At 39.1% G+C, this 18,387-nt stretch overlaps 1 protein-coding gene across 1 annotated transcript in view; it reads left to right on the forward strand.

Moving 5' to 3' along the window:
* The window catches only part of LOC145539602 (uncharacterized), a 94,618-nt gene extending 76,679 nt beyond the window's left edge, over positions 1–17,939 (forward strand). The window contains exons 5-6 of the mRNA XM_081573651.1: positions 15,322–15,414; positions 16,712–17,939. The gene's annotated coding sequence lies outside the window, so the exon portion shown is untranslated. The remainder of the gene's footprint in view (positions 1–15,321; positions 15,415–16,711) is intronic.
* Positions 17,940–18,387: the final 448 nt, after the last annotated feature.

An 18,387-nucleotide genomic window follows, 5' to 3' on the forward strand; every position in this document is an offset into this window, starting at 1 on the left:
GAAGAGTGCAGGGGCAGTGAGCCCTTCACTCTCCCTCTTTTGCCCATACTCCTTCAGAAGCCGGAATAGCTACTGTTCAAGGTTCAACCCTTCACCTCTTCGGTCAAATCATCATTGGCAAAGAACTAGTGCAGCTGTCACCTTCCAGGCAGTGAAGGAGTGGATCTTAGCCAACTTCACCTCTCCTAGTTATTTCTCTCGTTACCGAGATAAGAAAGAAAAGGCACAGAGAAGGTCAGAAAGAGGACAATCAGTATTGCACTTCTGAAGGTACTTTTTCAACCACTTAGTTTAGCAGAGAGTTTATATCTAATCTAAGTTTAATATTGCCCTAGCAAACAAGAGCTGGAGCCAAAGGTATGAACCCATGATTACAATAAGTTCTAACAGGTGACAATCATATGACAAGAAAAACATGTTGCCACATAAATGTCTTACTGTAAGGCAGCAAACATTTCAATGCTTGGGCTCCATAAACTGTGGACTTCACTTAGGGCAGACACAAAAAAATATAACTGTTTTTCATAATAAACTCTAAACTTCATTTTGTTTTCAAGATGATACACTTAACTGTTTTTAAGGCATCCTTCAGGAAGATACCAGTTGGGATCTGAATTAGTAATTTCTTCACAGTAGGTATCTGGGAAGTATCAATAGCTGTCTCTTCTGGGCTTCCCTGGTGGCTCAGCAGTAAAGAATCCGCCTGCAATGCAGGAGACGCAGGAGACCTGGGTATGATCCCCAGGGTTGGAAAAATCCCCTGGAGGAGGAAATGGCAGCCTACTTCAGTATTCTTGCCTGGAAAGTCCCATGGACAGAGGAACCAAGTGGACCACAGTCCACGGGGGTCATAAAGAGTTGGACACAGTTGAGTGACTGAGCACACACACACTCCTGTGTATGATTGGCCTGACTCACTGCCCCACCCCCACCCCTTTCTGAGTGCCTGATACTGAGTTCTCAGGCCACTCCCAGTAGGACTGGACTTCAAATGTGAACTCCTTCACAATTAACTAAAATTTCACCCTTCCCAAGTCCCAGCACAATTTCTACCTCCTCCTCGAGATGATACTCATCTGTTCCTCTGAGCTCCCCATGATGAAAAGTGAATCCCAGGTGCCACATGAGCACCAATGAGCCACCATTCCTTTCTAACTTCACTAAAACTGACCAGGGTTCACAGCTGGTCCTCGGCGCCTGGTTGCACCTCCCTCCTGAACATCTGTGAGATTGGTGCTCAGCTCTGAACCCCAGCAAGCTGGCCCATGGTATGCCTCACCGTATCATAAACACACTTCTTGCTCTACAGTTTTAGGCCCCAGAATATCCAGAACTAGTGCTGCCTGCTCTGTCCCTCCCAATCTGATCCCTTTGGTCACTGACACTTGCTTGAAACAAACTGAATTTTGTTACATCCCACTCCACCACCCTCAACAAGACATTAGTGAGCTGTTATGCCTTCCAACGCACAAAATGCCACTGGAATTGTATATCCCAGCCAATATATCCCTGGACAGTAAGTCACAAATCTGCCTCCACTCAAAATGTTTCCTCCTTTCTTAGTTTTATGGTTCAATATGCCATTTTGTGAAGGAAGAGAGGAGTCCAGGGGGCAGAAACCCTTTCATAATAATAAAAGATACCTAACCTCTCTTGATTTAAAGCATATATAAAACTAGGCCAATTTTAAATCACAGAAAATATGTCTAAAATCTGACCATTATTACTCATTAGTCAGTAAATGTGAAAATCTATTCTAATGTCAAGGTTCCATTTAGATCAAGAAAGTTACTAGGAGACATAAGTTGGCAAAGAGTCTAATTTGGGAGCATTATCTAAAACACAGCTTGCAATGCAGTGATTAAATTTGGTTTTGATTGAGCAAATAGACATAAAGGGGCTGCTTATAAGGTAACATTAGTCCCATTAATGTCAAGGAAGATCAAGTTCTTAAATATGAGTTCCCAGGGATGGCTCATAAGGAAAATTAATCCAAGGATGGGAGAAAAGTAGGAGAGCTTATTGTTAATTATTTTAAACCATTTAAAATTTCTTAATTGCATTTGAGTATGGAAAACCAATGGGGAAATTAATCATTCTTTCTCCATCTGTAGGTCTGGAGTCAGAGGCTCATATTGTTGATCTGGAGTTTATAAGAGAGAAAGGGAAGTGACTCCATTTTGGATATGCGTAATTTCATTCAGTGTAATGTTGCTCTGAAACCCATCCTCCAGGACTCTGTAAAAGACAGAAAGAAAAATGGAATTGCCTAGAAAAACATGAGCTCCTCCTGGGTTTTAAGGTAGCTTCCTTATTAACTATAGAACTAGGTACAGAGGTCAATAAACAAGAAAAAAATATAATCAGGATTCCTTTCGTGTTGATATAGTGTGGAGCTTGCCTTAAGTGAAGATCTGAAAGGAAAATCATCACAATACACTTTTTAAATATTAAAACTATAATTCTGGGGTGTCTTCCTGACTGTCTTGGAGATTAGACAGTACTTCTTTGTACCCATTGCAGTTAGCACATGCCTCCAATGCAGCAGGTATCATGATATTGTAGTGGGTTTAGCTTGTGCTCAGTTGCTTCAGTTGTGTCCAGCTCTTTGCAACCCCATGGACTGTAGTCCACCAGGCTCCTCTGTCCATAGGATTCCCCTGGCAAGAATAGTGGAGTGGGTTGCCATGCCCTCCTCCAGGGGATCTTCTCAACCCACAAATTGAACCCAGGTCTTCTGTATCTCCTTCATTGCAGGTGAATTCTTTACCACTGAGCCATCAGGGAAGCCCAATGACTTTAGCTTCAGATCAGTTCGGGTCAGTCGATCAGTCATGTCCGACTCCTTGTGACTTCATGGACTGCAGCACGCCATGCTTTCCTGTCCATCACTAACTCCCAGAGCTTGTTCAAACTCATATCCATTGAGTCAGTGATGCCATCCAACCATCTCATCCTCTGCTGTCCCCTTCTCCTCCTGCCTTCAGTCTTTCCCAGCATCAGAGTTTTTTCTAATGAGTCAGTTCTTCTCATCAGGTTGCCAAAGCATTGAGCTTCAGTTTCAGCATCAGTCCTTCCAATGAACACCCAGGACTGATCTCCTTTAGGATGGACTGGTTGGATCTCCTTGCAGTCCAAGGGACTCTCACGAGTCTTCTCCAACACCACGGTTCAAAAGCATCAATTCTTCAACACACAACATTCTTTATGGTCCAACTCTCACATCCATACATGACTACTGGAAAAACCATAGCTTTGACTCTACAGACCTTGATTGGCCAAGTAATGTCTCTGCTTTTTAATATGCTGTCTAGTTTAGTCATAGCTTTTCTTCCAAGGAGCAATCATCTTTTTATTTCGTGGCTGCAGTCACCATCTGCAGTAATTTTGGAGCCTAGACTTTAGCTTATCTGGCTCAAACTAAGATTGTTAGTTAGTTGAAGTCAGGGACAATTTTTTCTGTAGTTTTTCAGTGCCTAAAAATGTATTGAACTAGTTAATTTCAGTGCCTGCCAAAATGTATTGAACTAGTTAATAATTTTTTTCTGTAAAGTAGTTGTATAATACAGATATAAGGTCAACATTTCTATCAATAGAATGATTTGGAAATAGATTGGTGATGACAACTAAAACTTGTTTCCTTTGGTCTTTTCTGTAAGATGGAATCAAATATAGCAGGTAGGATCATCTTTGTATGACTTTTAGAAGCACATTTTTTTCAGGAATATGATTCATGGGAAGAAAAGGCCATTTTCATATAAAATTACTATGTCAGTGTTGCAAAATTTAGTGGAAATTTAAACACTGCTTCTTTGAAATACATTTGCATTAGTCAGTCTTCTCCAGAGAAACAGAACTAAATATATACATAGAGAGAAGGAGAGAAAGAAATTTATTGTAAGTAATTGGCTCATGTGATTATGGAGATTGGCAAGTCCAAATCTACAGGGTGGGCCAGCAGGCAGAGACCCAGGAGAACTGACTGTGCAGATAAAATCCAAAGGCCATCTGCTGGAGAACTCCCTCTTCTCTGGAGGAGGGTCACTGTTTTTTGTTCCATTCAGGCCTTCAGCTGGTTGGATGAGGCCCACCCACATTGTGGAGGGCAATCTGATTACCAATCAAAATGTTAATCTCATCTAAAAACACCCTTACAAAAACACCCAGAACAAAATTTGACCAAATATGTGGTCATCCTATGACCCAGTCAAGTTGACACATAAAATTAACCATCATCATATTCATGTGGCAGATAGCAGTGTCTGTATAGGGCTGTTCACTGTATACCGCTGTGTACGATGAAGGTTTGGAGTAAATGTCAACTGAGTAGGCTACAGCTACCAGAGTCTACTGAAGTAGACTCAACTGAGTAGACTACAGATAGTTTTGTGTGACTGTGCTAGTGTGGGCTTTTGCTTCACAGAGACCTGGGTTCCAGGCCCTTCTACTATCTGTATGACACTGAGCAAGTTACATAAACTTCGTACATTTTAGTTTTTAAATTTGTATTTTAGGAACAATAATAATAATACCTACTTCATAGAGTCATTTTGAGGATTAAAATCAAATGCACGTAAAGCACTTAGCTAGTACCATGCCCATAGTAAGATAGCAATAAATGTTACTGGTTTTTATAATTATTTCCATACAACTTTCTCCCCATTTAGATGGTCTAATTTCTCAAGACAGAGAATTTATTTTTAACCTGTTTCCATCACGCTCCTTGCATAATCCATCATGTGCATCTGTTAAGTACTTATGGGTTTAATCTGCCTCAGATTCTGTGACTTTCGTTTTATGATGAGGTGCCATGGGTAAGAATACATTTTAATAGTGGAATTTGTATTTGTATTTTTTTTTAAGAAGCAAATGGTGGCAAATAGTTCATATGGTATTGAAGTAGTGTCAGAAGCTAGGCAAAAATTTGTGAAGCAGAAATAAGCTCTAATAGGCTCCAGTGAAAAAAGATAAGTTCCTCAAAGGAATAAATAAATTTTTACGTGGAAAGGTCTGGAGCACATGTGCAACATTCTGTAGGGTATAGTTGCATTTTAAAAATTGATATGAGCTCTATTTGAAGAAACTACAGGTTGTTCTGAGGCAAATTCAAGATATCATTCATTCTCTATATATTTCAATATTGCATCATTTTTAAAGGACTTTCCTTTTTATTTTCATATTTTTAGGCCTTCTCTTTTTAAAAAGCTACAATACTTCGCTCTCTCCAAAGTCAGGAAAAATTCCTTAATACTACTAATACCCAATGTTGACATTTCCCTTATTGCCCTATGAAAACTTTTTAAAGAACAGTTTGTTCAAATCTTGATACCAAGGGTCCATATATTGTTATGGATTGATATATATTTTGAGGACTTTTTTCTTTAATCTATGTTTCCCCTGGATCTCTCTCTTAAAAAAAAAAAAAGCTTGCAATTTTATTATTGAAGGAAAAGGTCATAGTCCTACAGAAGTCCTCACTGTCTAGATTTTGCTGACTGAATATCCATGGACTCATTTAAACATATGCTTCTAGTCACACTGCCATCTGCCACATTTTATCTTCTATAAACTAAAATCTGAGACTTTTCATATTTAGATTTTTTTTTTTTTTTTGGTGAAGGACAAAACCACCTCACAGATGTTTATAAACTTCCATCAAAAGGTACATATCTGGTTGTCTTCTTGAGATGCAAATAGCCATTGTTGAGCAATACCTACATAGTGATACTCTGATTTCTTCCTAGTTTATTTGCTGTGATACTATAAAAAAGAAACTTTCCCTCATGACTATTAGGTTATTTTGAGATACACATCATAACAGTATCCTCGACTATTGAAACTGTAATTTTATTAAAACTTTAGTAGCTAAATTTTATGTTTGACATTATATTGCAGAATCCATCATTTCTTGCCATTGTCAGCTGCTGGACTGTGTCAGTAGTGTCTGTAGTACACGTTTGTATCATGAAATAGATGCTCGTTTTCAATTATGGTAGATGAAGGAATGTGATACCTAGTTTGTGAAAGTGGTCAACCAAAGTTTTAATCTATACCCCTAATGTTGATTATTTATTCTGTACCAATGTCTTATTATGGATAAAGAGGTAATGAATGTATTCATGTATATATCTTTTTTATTTCTTTTGAATTAATTTGTTTGTGACAAAATTCCTCACAGTAGAATTGATAGAACAAAGGACTTGATTATACTCATGTCTGTTGTTCTTTGTTTCCATATTCCTTTCCAAAAGGATGGTATTAATTTATAGTGCCATCAAGAATGAGTACATACTTTCACTTCAACATTGGCAATTGTTATAATTTTTTTTTGCTATTTTAGTAAATGTAAAATGTTATTTTAACATTGCTTTCACTTGCGTTCTTTGGATTACTATCAAGGAATAACATTTTTTATTTTTTGCCTATCTGTTTGTATACTATCTTTCCTAGGGTTGAAGAGAGATTTTTCTTAAACTATTAAAAGGCATGCCTGAACAACATAACTACATAATAGGAGCACAGGATTTCAGAATCTGGTGAATTTTCTCAGTTTTCATAAATTGGCTTACTAGGAGTGGATATAAATATTTCTGGTTTCAATTTCCTTTTTTATAATGGGAGCAGGGGGTGCTGTCTCAGGAAGGAAGATTCCCTGAATGTTTCAATATATCATAACATTTCTTCCTATTTTGTTTTTCCATTGGAAAACCCAGTGGATTTAACAGCCAGCCCTGTGGCCATGCAGTTACAAGTCAGTGTACTGCCTGCTCCCCTGGGAAGGTGACTTTCCAAGTGGCTCTGGCCTAATCTGCAGAAGCAAGCATGAAGAGAGGAGATCCGGAGAGAGCATTTACAGAATAGCTGCCTGGACGTGGCTCGAGGCCAGACCAGGTTCTCAGTGTCAAGCAACCAAACTGGCTTGAGCTGATTTAAAACTGACAAGGATTTTTCTTATTTGTTTTGAATATTATTCTGGTCTTAGCAATCTTCTTAACCCATAGAGACACAATCACAGTGACAGAATGCCCAGTTGACAATGATTTTACAGAACATTTTATATCTCCCAAACTGATTTTGTGAGTGTGTGCATGCTCAGTGGTGTCCAACTCTGTGTGTCCCCATCAACTGTAGACCATTCCTCTGTCCATGGGATTATCCCAGCAAAAATACTGGGATGGGTCGCCATTTCCTCCTCCAGGGGATCTTCCTGACCCAGGGATCAAACCCAGGTCTCCTGTGTCTCCTGCAATGCAGGTGGATTCTCTACCCACTGAGCCACCTACTTAATCTCCAAGCAGTAGAATGCACAATGACTTCTAGGAAATTTGATAAACTGTTTTCCTTAGTATACAATAGACTTTTCTTTCTTTAATTGGCACCTTAGTGCCCAATTAAATAATGACTGTCAATTAAAAATTAATAACATGTAATTAGCTTTCAAAAACTAGTGAATTTATCAAGAGATTAGGCATTATTGTTATTTAGTCGCTAAATCATGTCCAACTCTTTCTTCACCACCCCATAGACTGTAGCCCCCTAGGTCATTCTGTTCATGGGATTTCCCAGGCAAGAATACCGGAGTGGGTTGTCATTTCCTTCTCCAGGGGATCTTCTCAACCCAAGGATCGAACCTGGGTCTCCTGTATTGGCAGGTGGATTCTTTACCACTGAGCTACCAGAGAAGACAGATTAGGCATTACGAAACCCTAATTTTAAACCTAGCTTGTTAATGATACACTCTATTTCCATGCTATTTCTCCCATTTCTGAAACTAATGTAAAACTGGAAATGATGTCAAAATAGTTAATAGCTAAAAGTTTAGTAATCACTCACAAGTAGTAGTACATTCCATGAGGAGGTACTCTTTAAGAATGAGAAATAAGATTGCCCTCTGGATTTTAAAACAAAGATCTACACTGAGATGCACCTTAAAGAAACAAAATAGCCTGCTACCTAATTAATACAGGTAAGAATGGTAGTGAGACTAGTTCTGCCCAAAAACTAGAGGAAAAGGAGATTCACAGTATAAACATTGACCGAGCCCAGTCAATTTGTGTTTCGAGGAAAGAAAATCCTGCCAGCTTCTTCATAGTATCTGGTCTGCCTGGTAGGTATTTTCTTAGAGCAGAAACGCATACACTGGGCCATCTTAACACAATGCCATAAGTCTCTCACAAATACCTCCTCTCCTAAGCCTCCTCTCCTAAGCCTTTGCTCCTCAAGATTTCTGCTGATTGTTTGGCTTCTTACAGGGGAGGATAACGAGAGGAAGAAAAATTAAACAATGGGCTCTCCAATCCCTAAAGGTTTTACTTCTCATTGTAAATTAATGAAAGTACCTTTCTGATCTCATATATCATTTTTTTGGGAGGTTTGCTAAACTGAATATTCCCAGTCTGATCCACTTCAAACTACTGATGAAACATTTTCTAATCTGTGACATTTAGAGCAGACTCTATCGAACAGTTAAATTCTCCAAGGCTTCCCCAGGTAGCCCCCTCTGCATTGGTAAAGTGTCAAACAAACCTTTTCTGTTCCTATCTAAACCCTTACTAGTGAGCACAGTGCACTCCAGGTCAGCTACAGGATCTAAACAGAATGGTGGATGCACAGGAATGACATCCAGAAGTCAACTTTCTTTTCTGTCTTCAGTTGAAACAGGCCTCACTTGTCCCACCTCCCTTGATCGCTATAGCAAATACAACTCCTAGCACATAGTAGGCCTTCAGTTTATATACGTTGAAATGATGGCTGCTCTTGTGCATATTTGATGGTCTCACAAAGGATAAGGAGGCAACTCACCATTGTGGGAGTATTTTTGTGACTGTGTATGGCTGGGATGATTTAGGCTCAGAGTATAATCCTAAAAACAGCAGAACTTCCCAAAACTTGGGAGACTTTTTGTTTTAACAGATACTTCTCAGGTTCCCAGGGAAAAAAATAAAGCAAAGAAATGAGGATCATACAATCATCACCAGCGCAGGGCCTCTCCGGGGTACTTGCTAGTGATTCAGCCTTCCCCTGCCAAGTCCCTTCTGCCTTCCAGCAGGGTCCCAGAGGATTCCCACCACTCCTTGCTCCAGTCCTCAGCAACCACAGTAGTTCTTACTATCACTGCTCCTCACCAATTCTGACCTCCCTGTGTGGAACAGTGAGGACTAGCTCTGGCTTCAGGTGTGTTTCTATGACTCTCTGAGCTCAGATCCTGCCTGCAGCCATCTTGAACCTGTGAATAAGTGATCACGGGGCAGGTTGCATCCTTTCATAAATGCTAATGTAAGTCCCAGGGTTAACTGTCACCAGAGAGCTGTGTGGGCCCCAGGTGTTGCTCAGAGCCCAGTGAAGAGCACGGGCAGGTATCTCACCCCTGCTGCTGCTTTGGGGAGAGGTTGCTTAGTGCTGCTGCAGGCTGACACCTCCATTGGTCCCATGGGGTTCAGATAGTGCCAGAAGCCCCACTGTAAACGTGAACAGACCAGGAAGAGATAGGCACACGCTGCTGTCCCAGAAAAAGAGCCAGACTGGGACCTCAGCAAGAAACCTTGGCCCTGCCCAGATGCCACATATATATACTTTCCAAAGGTCTTCCCACTTATTTTCTCTCCAAATGCTGCATATGGATAAAGTTTACTGCTTCTCTCACCATGTCCAGAGGATTTCTGCTTTCCCCCAAGTCAGTTTTCCTGCGTTGGCACAGGGATGAGGGAATATCCAATCCTGGAAGGCTTATTGCATTTTGTTAAGTAAAAGTGAACTCCGTAGTTGGCAGATTTGTTGATCCACATACAGGTGCTAAGTAACAGTCTTTAAAAGATAACATGTGCTAAGTCGCTTCAGTCATGTCCGACTCTTTGCAACCCATGAACTGTAGCCTGCCAGGCTCCTCTGTCCATGGGGATTCTCCACGCAAGAATACTGGAGTGGCTTGCCATTTCCTTCTCCAGGGGATCTTCCCAACCTAGGGATCAAATCCAGGCAGATTCTTTACCTACTGAAGCTGTGAGGGAAGCCCACTGAAAGATACATAGCACTGTAATAATAGCATTTGAATTTCCTTTGATACTAAGGATGAGGTTGGGTAATGACCTGGACATTTATGTATGCTAAATTGGAGGCTCGCTTTTTGTCAGAAATGGAGAGAAAGACATAATAGATGAGACACATAGGTAGAGAAGTAAAATATAATGCCAAGAGTTTTCAACAATTGGTATTTGGACTTTGGACATTAAAATTATATATAAAAGTAGACACAGTTTAAAAGTATATAAAAAGTGACTTTTATAACTGAAAATTCTTGATTAGGTTAAATACCAAGTTGTGTGAATTAAATTGGATACAGTAGATTAAAAGATCAATTAGGGTCAAGCAAATATTGCATAATCACAGCTTTTCTAGCTACTAAACGATTACTGTACTCATGTTGTAAGATTGTGGGAAATAATAGGAAAAATAGTGAACAACTTAAGAAAAACAAAAACTCATCCATATGCAGCAGCTGTGAGGTGCATGTTCAGTCGTGTTTGACTCTGCGACCCCATGGACTGTAGTCTGTCAGGCTCCTCTGTCCATGGAATTTTCCAGGCAAGAATACTGGAGTGGGTTGCCATTTCTTCCTCCAGGGGGTCTTCCCAACCCAGGGATCAAATCCAGGTCTCCAGAGTCTCCTGCATTGGCAGGCAGATTCTTTACCACTGCACCACCTGGGAAGCCCAAGAAGTCCTATAAAACATTTCATAATCTGGGAATACACCTAGTCTGTCAAATAATGCAAAAGAAAATTAAATTTTTAAATATAATTGCACCTGAAAAATTATTGCCTATAAACCCAGAGAAGAAACAATATAAAGTGAGAAAATAGTCAAATCAAATCTAATAATCCTTGAAGCAACTTGAATCTTGATTAACAGTTATTGATAATTTAAAATATAATGGTATATTTTTTCATATCTGGGAGCTTATATTAGAGATAAATCATATTTTGGCTAAATTAACAACCAGATAATGCTCTTTCCGTAATGAAATATATCAGCTCATATCTTGAGAGTCTTCTGAAAGCTTTTTCAGACTATACAATTTAACATTTCCTCAGACTGTGGTTATACAAAATGAAATAGCTATTTTAAAACCATCTGCTTATTTTTCCTAAAGTAGACTTTCAAAACAGGATAATTTAGTGGATTTGAGGTTTGTGGGTTTTGAGCCTCAATTGTGTCTTGGCACTCAACATTAAATCAGCTAATTACCAAAATTCCATCTCATTTTACAATGACCTTAAATCTCCAGTGAACATTTAGTGGTCTAGTGGTTTGGGAAATGTAGGTGAGGTGAAGTGAAATTCTATTGAACTTAGCTACAACTAAAATTGACATAATTTTCCTCTTAGCTTTATTTCAGGTATGAAAGTAAAGGCCAGATTAATTTTTTTACCCCATAAAATGGCAATCTTCACTATTGCTATGAGGGAACTATCCGAGGGCATCAACCACCTAAGCAGCCTAGGACCAGAACTGAGGATCTTACTTCCAATTTTGAGTCAATTCTCCCTGACATTTTGATGGTAAGATCAAAGCTAATTTGCATTACTGATAAATCAAAATTATTCGAGTTCTTTTATACCCTTCAAGGGATTTTTCCACTCAAATAACCCTGAGAATAAAGGTTGCTGTCATGTACTCTTTTTAAACAGAATTGTACTCACAGGACTTCCCTGGTGGTCTAGTGGTTAAGAATCTGCCTGCCAGTGCAGGGAATATAGGTTTGATCCCTGTCCAGGAAGATTTCACATGCCTCTGAGCAACTAAGTCCATGCACCACAACTACTGAGCCCATGCTCTAGAGCCTGCAAGCTGCAACCACTGAGCCCATGTGCTGCAAATACTGAAGCCTGCACACTCTAGAGCCAGTGCTCTGCAACAAGAGAAGCCACTACAATGAGAAGCCTGAGCACCGCAAATAGAAAGTAGCCCCTGATCACTACAACTAGAGAAAGCTCATGCATGCAACAAAGACCTAGCACAGCCACAAATAAATATATAAATAAATAAATAAAAACTGTACTCACAGTAATCAGATTGTACACAATTATTGAATAAATGATATTATTAAATATATGATATATAATTTTCTGACTTCCGTTGATTCACTAGCTTTCAAAGGCCTCACTCTATCTGAATGATGAAATAAAGGCAATTGCTTGCAGAGAAGGAAGCTGAAACTAATTGGGGGGAAAGAGAAAGAGCAAGATATCGAATATCTTTTATCCACAGAGATGATATTGTTGGAGAAAGAAATACAAAGAAGTATTATAACATAGACATTGAGACCCTCAGCAGAGTACACTCACAAAAGATGTCTTTTACTCCACAATTATTTTCTCTGAGCACCACATTGAGATCTCCCCCCTTAGTAATAATTAAATACGTTATGAAGAAAACTTCTCTATTAGTTATAAGAATGTAAAGTGTTAAATAGTATGATTATTGCATCGCAGTTAAACTGCATCTGCCTACAAGGAGCCAAATTTACTCTAAATAAGCATACTTTTACTCTCAGTTTAACATCTAATCAATAGAAATTTGAGACAGATGAATAAAGAAGAATTACAGAGTAGGCTGTATTTGCTCACTTGTGGTTATTATTATTATTAAATAAATATTAATAGTAAAATTAATAAAGCATCAAAGTTATATTAAAACCAATGAGCAATAGCAGCAAATGCTCAACTTTGAAGAATGAAAGTGCTTTCTGTCCTTCTCCCAGGTTGGATTCAGTGATGCATCTTCTTAGACTCTGACCCAAGGGGCAGGGAGAGGCTGAGAATGGAGATTCTGGGAAAGAGCAGATAGGGCAAAAGGAAGAAGGAAAATCCAGGAAGAAGAGACTCCCAGGTTCCAACTGGAGACAAATTCCATCTATATGTTCTACAAAGAGCCCCTAGGAGAACAATTAAGACCCTCAGATGCGCATGTGTCCATGATCTGACCTCAAAAAAGAAGAGGTTCTTTCTGGTACCGGGCCAGCACACCTACCCTGCTGAGGTGCATGAGAGCATGTTTAGGGGTCAGTAATGAAGTATTCATTCTAGGAAAGATAATGGGGACAATATCAAAACTACAAATGCAGTACTGTACCAGCATTTAAATAGCAACTTAATAAAACACAACAGAGGGAGCTAAAACTGATGGATGCAATCTAAAAGCTGGCATCTCTCCCAATTTACTATTTAATTAATTAACACAGGAGAAAAGTTGCATTTTCTTGTCTGGCATTTCAAAACAATAAAGTAAAAATAAGATGCCATTCAGAATTCTAACGCAACCTTGCTGGAGCACTCACATTCATTAAAGCTATCATTAATTACAGAGTTGGACTAAGGCTTATTCATTAGAATTCACATGCATTATTATATTATTCAAGGTTAAATTAGATTTATATCTTTCTGTACAGGAATATTAATAAAAAGACATACAATAATACAGAGGAAAACATATACATGTATGTGTTTAAAAGTTGTTTACCTTTCCTATTGTGATTCCTCTTTTTTTTCATAAGACAGTGGAAAGTCACAGTGTGATACATCTAACAGTAATCTCCCTTTACAATGATGATCTGACCTCAAAAAAAAAATGATATTATTGATCTGCCATTATATGAATTGAATTTATGGTCATGTTGGTGATTTCACTGAGTTATCTGCTCTCTCCTGTCCTATTTTGGGGGCTGGAAATACAAGCTATAGTCCTGAGATAAACTTTTCTTTTGGTAAAGCTAACAACCACCTCTGAGGGTTGAGTCTATGACTTTACACTCATCAGTAACTCTGGATAAAAATTAAATGAGCTAAGTAATAAAACATGCACATATCACCTCTTCATCTCCTCCCCTCCTGGCACCCAGATGCACACATATACATGCATAAAAACACATACACACTGACAAACCATCAGCCCTGCATTGTGTAGAAGTGCAGTCTCCTTTTCTACAGACAGAATGCTTCTTCATGCAAAGTCCCTAAGTACGCATATGACGCATATGCATAAAACATTGCTCCATCTAAAAAAGTTACCACATCCCAGATGAAACTTTGAGGATCTGATCAGTGAAAAAGCAAGTCTGAAGTTGGAGGTGACAGAACTAAGAAATTTCTCAATTTTTTCTTCTTATAGACCTTTTTTTATTCTATGTAACAGTAACTTTTAATACTTTCACATATAATATTTTTACTATATTTAAGATGACAGATATAAAATTGTGTTACTTTAATAACTTAATTTTAAGACAGACTCAACAGGACTTAACCAGGACTTAAACAATGAACTCCTTAAGTGTAAGGTGTCTGGGAACATTAACCCAGACACCTAGCACAATGACTGCGTGCGTGTGTGTGTGTTAAGTCTCTTCAGTCATGTCTTACTCTTTGGGACGGTATGGACTGTAGTCTTCCAGGCTCCTCCTCCTCCTCTGTCCATGGGATTCTCCAGGCAAGGAAATAGGAGTGGGTTGCCATTTCCTTCTCTAGGGGATCTTCCTGATCCAGGGATCAAACCTGGGGCTCCTGCCGCATCTCCTGCATTGTAGGCAGATTCTTTACCGCTGAGCCACCCAGGAAGCCCCAAAATTGTTTACATTTGGCAGGATAGTTGGGCAAGTAAACAAATGTTTGAACAAACTGAGACTGCCCCGCAAAAGAATAGTGTCATAGAATAGTGTCATAGAAGAACACACATTAAAGCAATTTCATCAAAAAAATTACATGATTACCAGTATGCAAAATATTTGGGAAGGTATAGGACACTGGAAATGCTTAGTGGGAAGAGTGCAGAATTACCTTGACAGTTGACTCAGCATTTGTTTGGGGCACAAGGAGAGACTCAACGGAGACAAAAAAGGAGACAAGAGAGAATAGGGCAGCATGTATGAAAGTGAGACAGAGGGGGATAATTTCAATCAGAAGAAAATCTAGAAGGAAGTTATTCAGGATATGTATACATTTTGTTGTATGTTATTTCCAAAAAAAGGTAAATGTTTCACACTTTTATGTATGTGTTTGAGTTTGTATTTAGGTCGCATGGAGGGTGGCAGCCACTGGGATCTTTTGAGTGCTTATAAATATCTTAACCCAGCTCCGTAAGGGAACCTGAGCTTCTCTGAAAAGTAACTTTTAAGCTGAGACTTAAATGATGAAGAAGAATTAGTCAAGTAAGAAGCTTCCTTCTCTTCAGGATATCAGAAGAAACTTCCAAACAGAAGTACACGGAGCATGTGAAACCACCCAAAATTGGCTGAGACCACAGCCCCATTCATCTTTCCTCTTCTCTGTAGGAGTCACTGTGAAAGGCTGATGCATCCAGATCCTGTCATATATGCACAACAAATGGCCTTGCTGTGAGAGCCACGTCAGAATATTAACCACAGGCAAGTGGGCAAACACAGTAACACAGACACAGTTCAATTTGGTACAGCTTTATTTATGTAACTGGGACTTCCCAGGTGGTACAGTGGTAAAGAATATGCCTGCCAACGCAGGAGACACAGGAGACATGGGTTTGAAACCTGGGTCAGGAAGATCCCCTGGAGGAGGAAATGGCAACCCACCCCAGTATTCTTGCCTGGAAAAGTCCATGGACAGAGAAGCCCGGCAGGGTCGCAACAAGTTGTATGCAACTGAGTACGCACGCATATTTATTGCAACAAAAAAATTCTGAACACATAATATGTGCCAGGCCCGAAGTTACCAGAGAATTTCCTACTCTGCCTGATCTCAGCTGTCTTCATTTGAGATCTTCTCTCTTGACTCCCAGAGAGGTGTGACTTCTCCTGTTGGCTGTATTCTGTTTCTGCCCCAGCGTCCTATCTCCCCTGATCCCAAACCAACCCAGCCACTGTCTTCAGTCCATCGCAGAGCCCTTCTTCCCTGAGCACTAAGGCAGTAACAGACTTTGTATGTTATCCAGGATTATGCCCCACTCCACGCTCACCTGCTCTCTATTTCCTTGCTGTTACTTCTGTGAAAGCAACCAGACCCTTCCTTGTGTGTTTATGTATGTACTCAGTTGTCCAACTCTTTCTGGCCCTATGGACTGTAGCCCGCCAGGCTCCTCTGTCCATGGAATTTTCCAGGCAAGAATACTAGAGTGGGTTGTCATTTCCTTCTCCAGGGGATCTTCACAACCCGGGGATTGAACCTGCTTCTCTTGCGTCTCCTGCACTGGCAGGCAGGTTCTTCACCACTAGTGCCACCTGGGAAGCCCAGACCTTTCCTTAATAGTAAGCTATTAATATTACTAAAAACCCTTCAAACAAGCAGCTACTTTCTTTCTGTTTCCCATACAGAAATCTCTTGGAGTAGTATTTCTTAATACTCAACTTTCAACCCATTCTACTTCTTGAAACCTTAACAAACACAGTTCTTTGTTTGACTCAGCATGTTTTCTTCCTGATCACATTTTTTCCCCTCCTTTCACATGCTACCAAACCTGACTTCAACCTTTACTCATTGGTTTGTTTCCTTACAGTTAATCTCACACAAATTAACACAATTAACATCTCTATTCACTGTAAAGTAGTGAAAACATACATAATTGTGGTGGCAGTAAAGGAAATCACAATCTTCAGATTAGATTATTTGGGGCTTATTGTTATCTTAAAACTAATCTTTATGATTTATAATATGAATGACTATCTTTTATTTTCTTTTATTCCTTCTATTCAGAAACAATTGAAGATGGCTTAACAAAATATAGAAGGTATAATAAGATACAAAGGAGATGAAATAACCAAAGGAAATAGCCAAAGGGAAACTAAGACTAGACAAAACAAGAAATCCATGGTAAGAGTAATTCACGAAATGTGTGCTGTAGAGTCTAGGCACTTGCCATAAATAATTCTCTGAAATTTTAAAATAGCAACAAAATGACAGAAGGAAGCTCGTTCAATTACATAATTCAAAATGCTCAGAAGCTTACAAAACAAACTAGTTGCTCAAGAGAAGCAGAGTCATCTGTGGTGAGGAGTTTCTGCAGGCTCTTGTCAATAGAACACAGTGTGATGAGTGAGCGGTGTTCCCAGCTGCACCTCCACAGCAAAAGCAGTCACAGGGTTCCTGAGGTTGCTTCTCCTACCTTCTCTGGACTTGGGCTGTTCACATGATCCTAAACTGCAGGAGCCAAAATAAGACTATCTAAAGACAGATTTCTGATCATTTTTCTTTTATCTGAAGATAAAATAGACATCACCAGAAGAAAGTACATAGTCCTCACGAAATCCTCCATTAACATTTCTTCTCCCAGCTGAGCATTTCTGACAAATCTGCAAATCAGAAAGGAATGTTGGCAATTTAGGGTATATTCACTTCCATTAGTACTCAGCAGAACTGGGGATGGGTTTCACGTGGTTTTATAAAAGTTAAGGAAACAGATGGGAACTGAGGAAACACTTGTGGGCTAAACCAAGATTTTCCTCAGAAAAGAATTTTGGATTTGTTCTAATATAGATAAAAGGGCAAATGCCAAGATTTTGCCATTGAACACAACTGTGATGGTTTAACCTAGAAAAATCAATGAGGTAACTGTTAACAAACATCTCCCTATGCAGTCTTTTTTTCCCCCAGTTTTTTTATTGTGGTAAAATACACATTTAAATTTATTATCTTAACCATTTTTAAGTGTACAGTTCAGAATATATTTATGCTTTACATACTTTGACTTTTCAAGAAGGGATCGTTTTTATAGACCCTAAATCTCACATTGGCTCTGAGTTTCAGTGGCTTTTGAGTTATTTGCAAGCATAAACAACCAGAAATTAAACTGTGTTCATACAACTTAGTCCTGACATCTGTTTGGGAAATTTTCAAGAAAAGTTTCAAATATGTAATGTAAAATTGTTCCTGATGAATTTCTTTACCAGTTGATAAAATATACAAGCCTGGTCACTACTGGAAAAAGCTTCCCTGAAGTCTGTTTTTCCTTTGCCTGAAGTCTAGTCTGGAAATTCTAGAATGATAGTTAACCAGAAGGAAACTGCTTTTTAAGCGTAACAATTTATAATATATTAAGATTTATAATTTTGAGAAAATAGAAAGCTGTCCTTTTAAAAATGAGAGCAGATTCTAGGGCCCAACTGATGGTTTCATCTGTGGAAAAATAATTAAAGCAACAGATTGTCAAGGCTTACTTTCCTCCAATCAGACTGAACTTTGAAGGGCTCTGAGAGGCACGCAACAGAGTGCCCTGAGTCTAAAGGATGGTAACCGGGACCCTTACTGTATAGCTTATGATCTACTGAAATCATTCAGTATACTTCACTTTCTTTCACTTTGATATTTCAGAACCAGATGTTTTCTTCCCTAACTACTCAGTTATTGGTATTAATTAATTTGACAAACACCTA

Source organism: Giraffa tippelskirchi, chromosome 2 (genome assembly GCF_054371585.1).
Source record: "Giraffa tippelskirchi isolate mGirTip1 chromosome 2, T2T-mGirTip1v1.2.pri, whole genome shotgun sequence".
Lineage (NCBI taxonomy): Eukaryota > Metazoa > Chordata > Mammalia > Artiodactyla > Giraffidae > Giraffa > Giraffa tippelskirchi.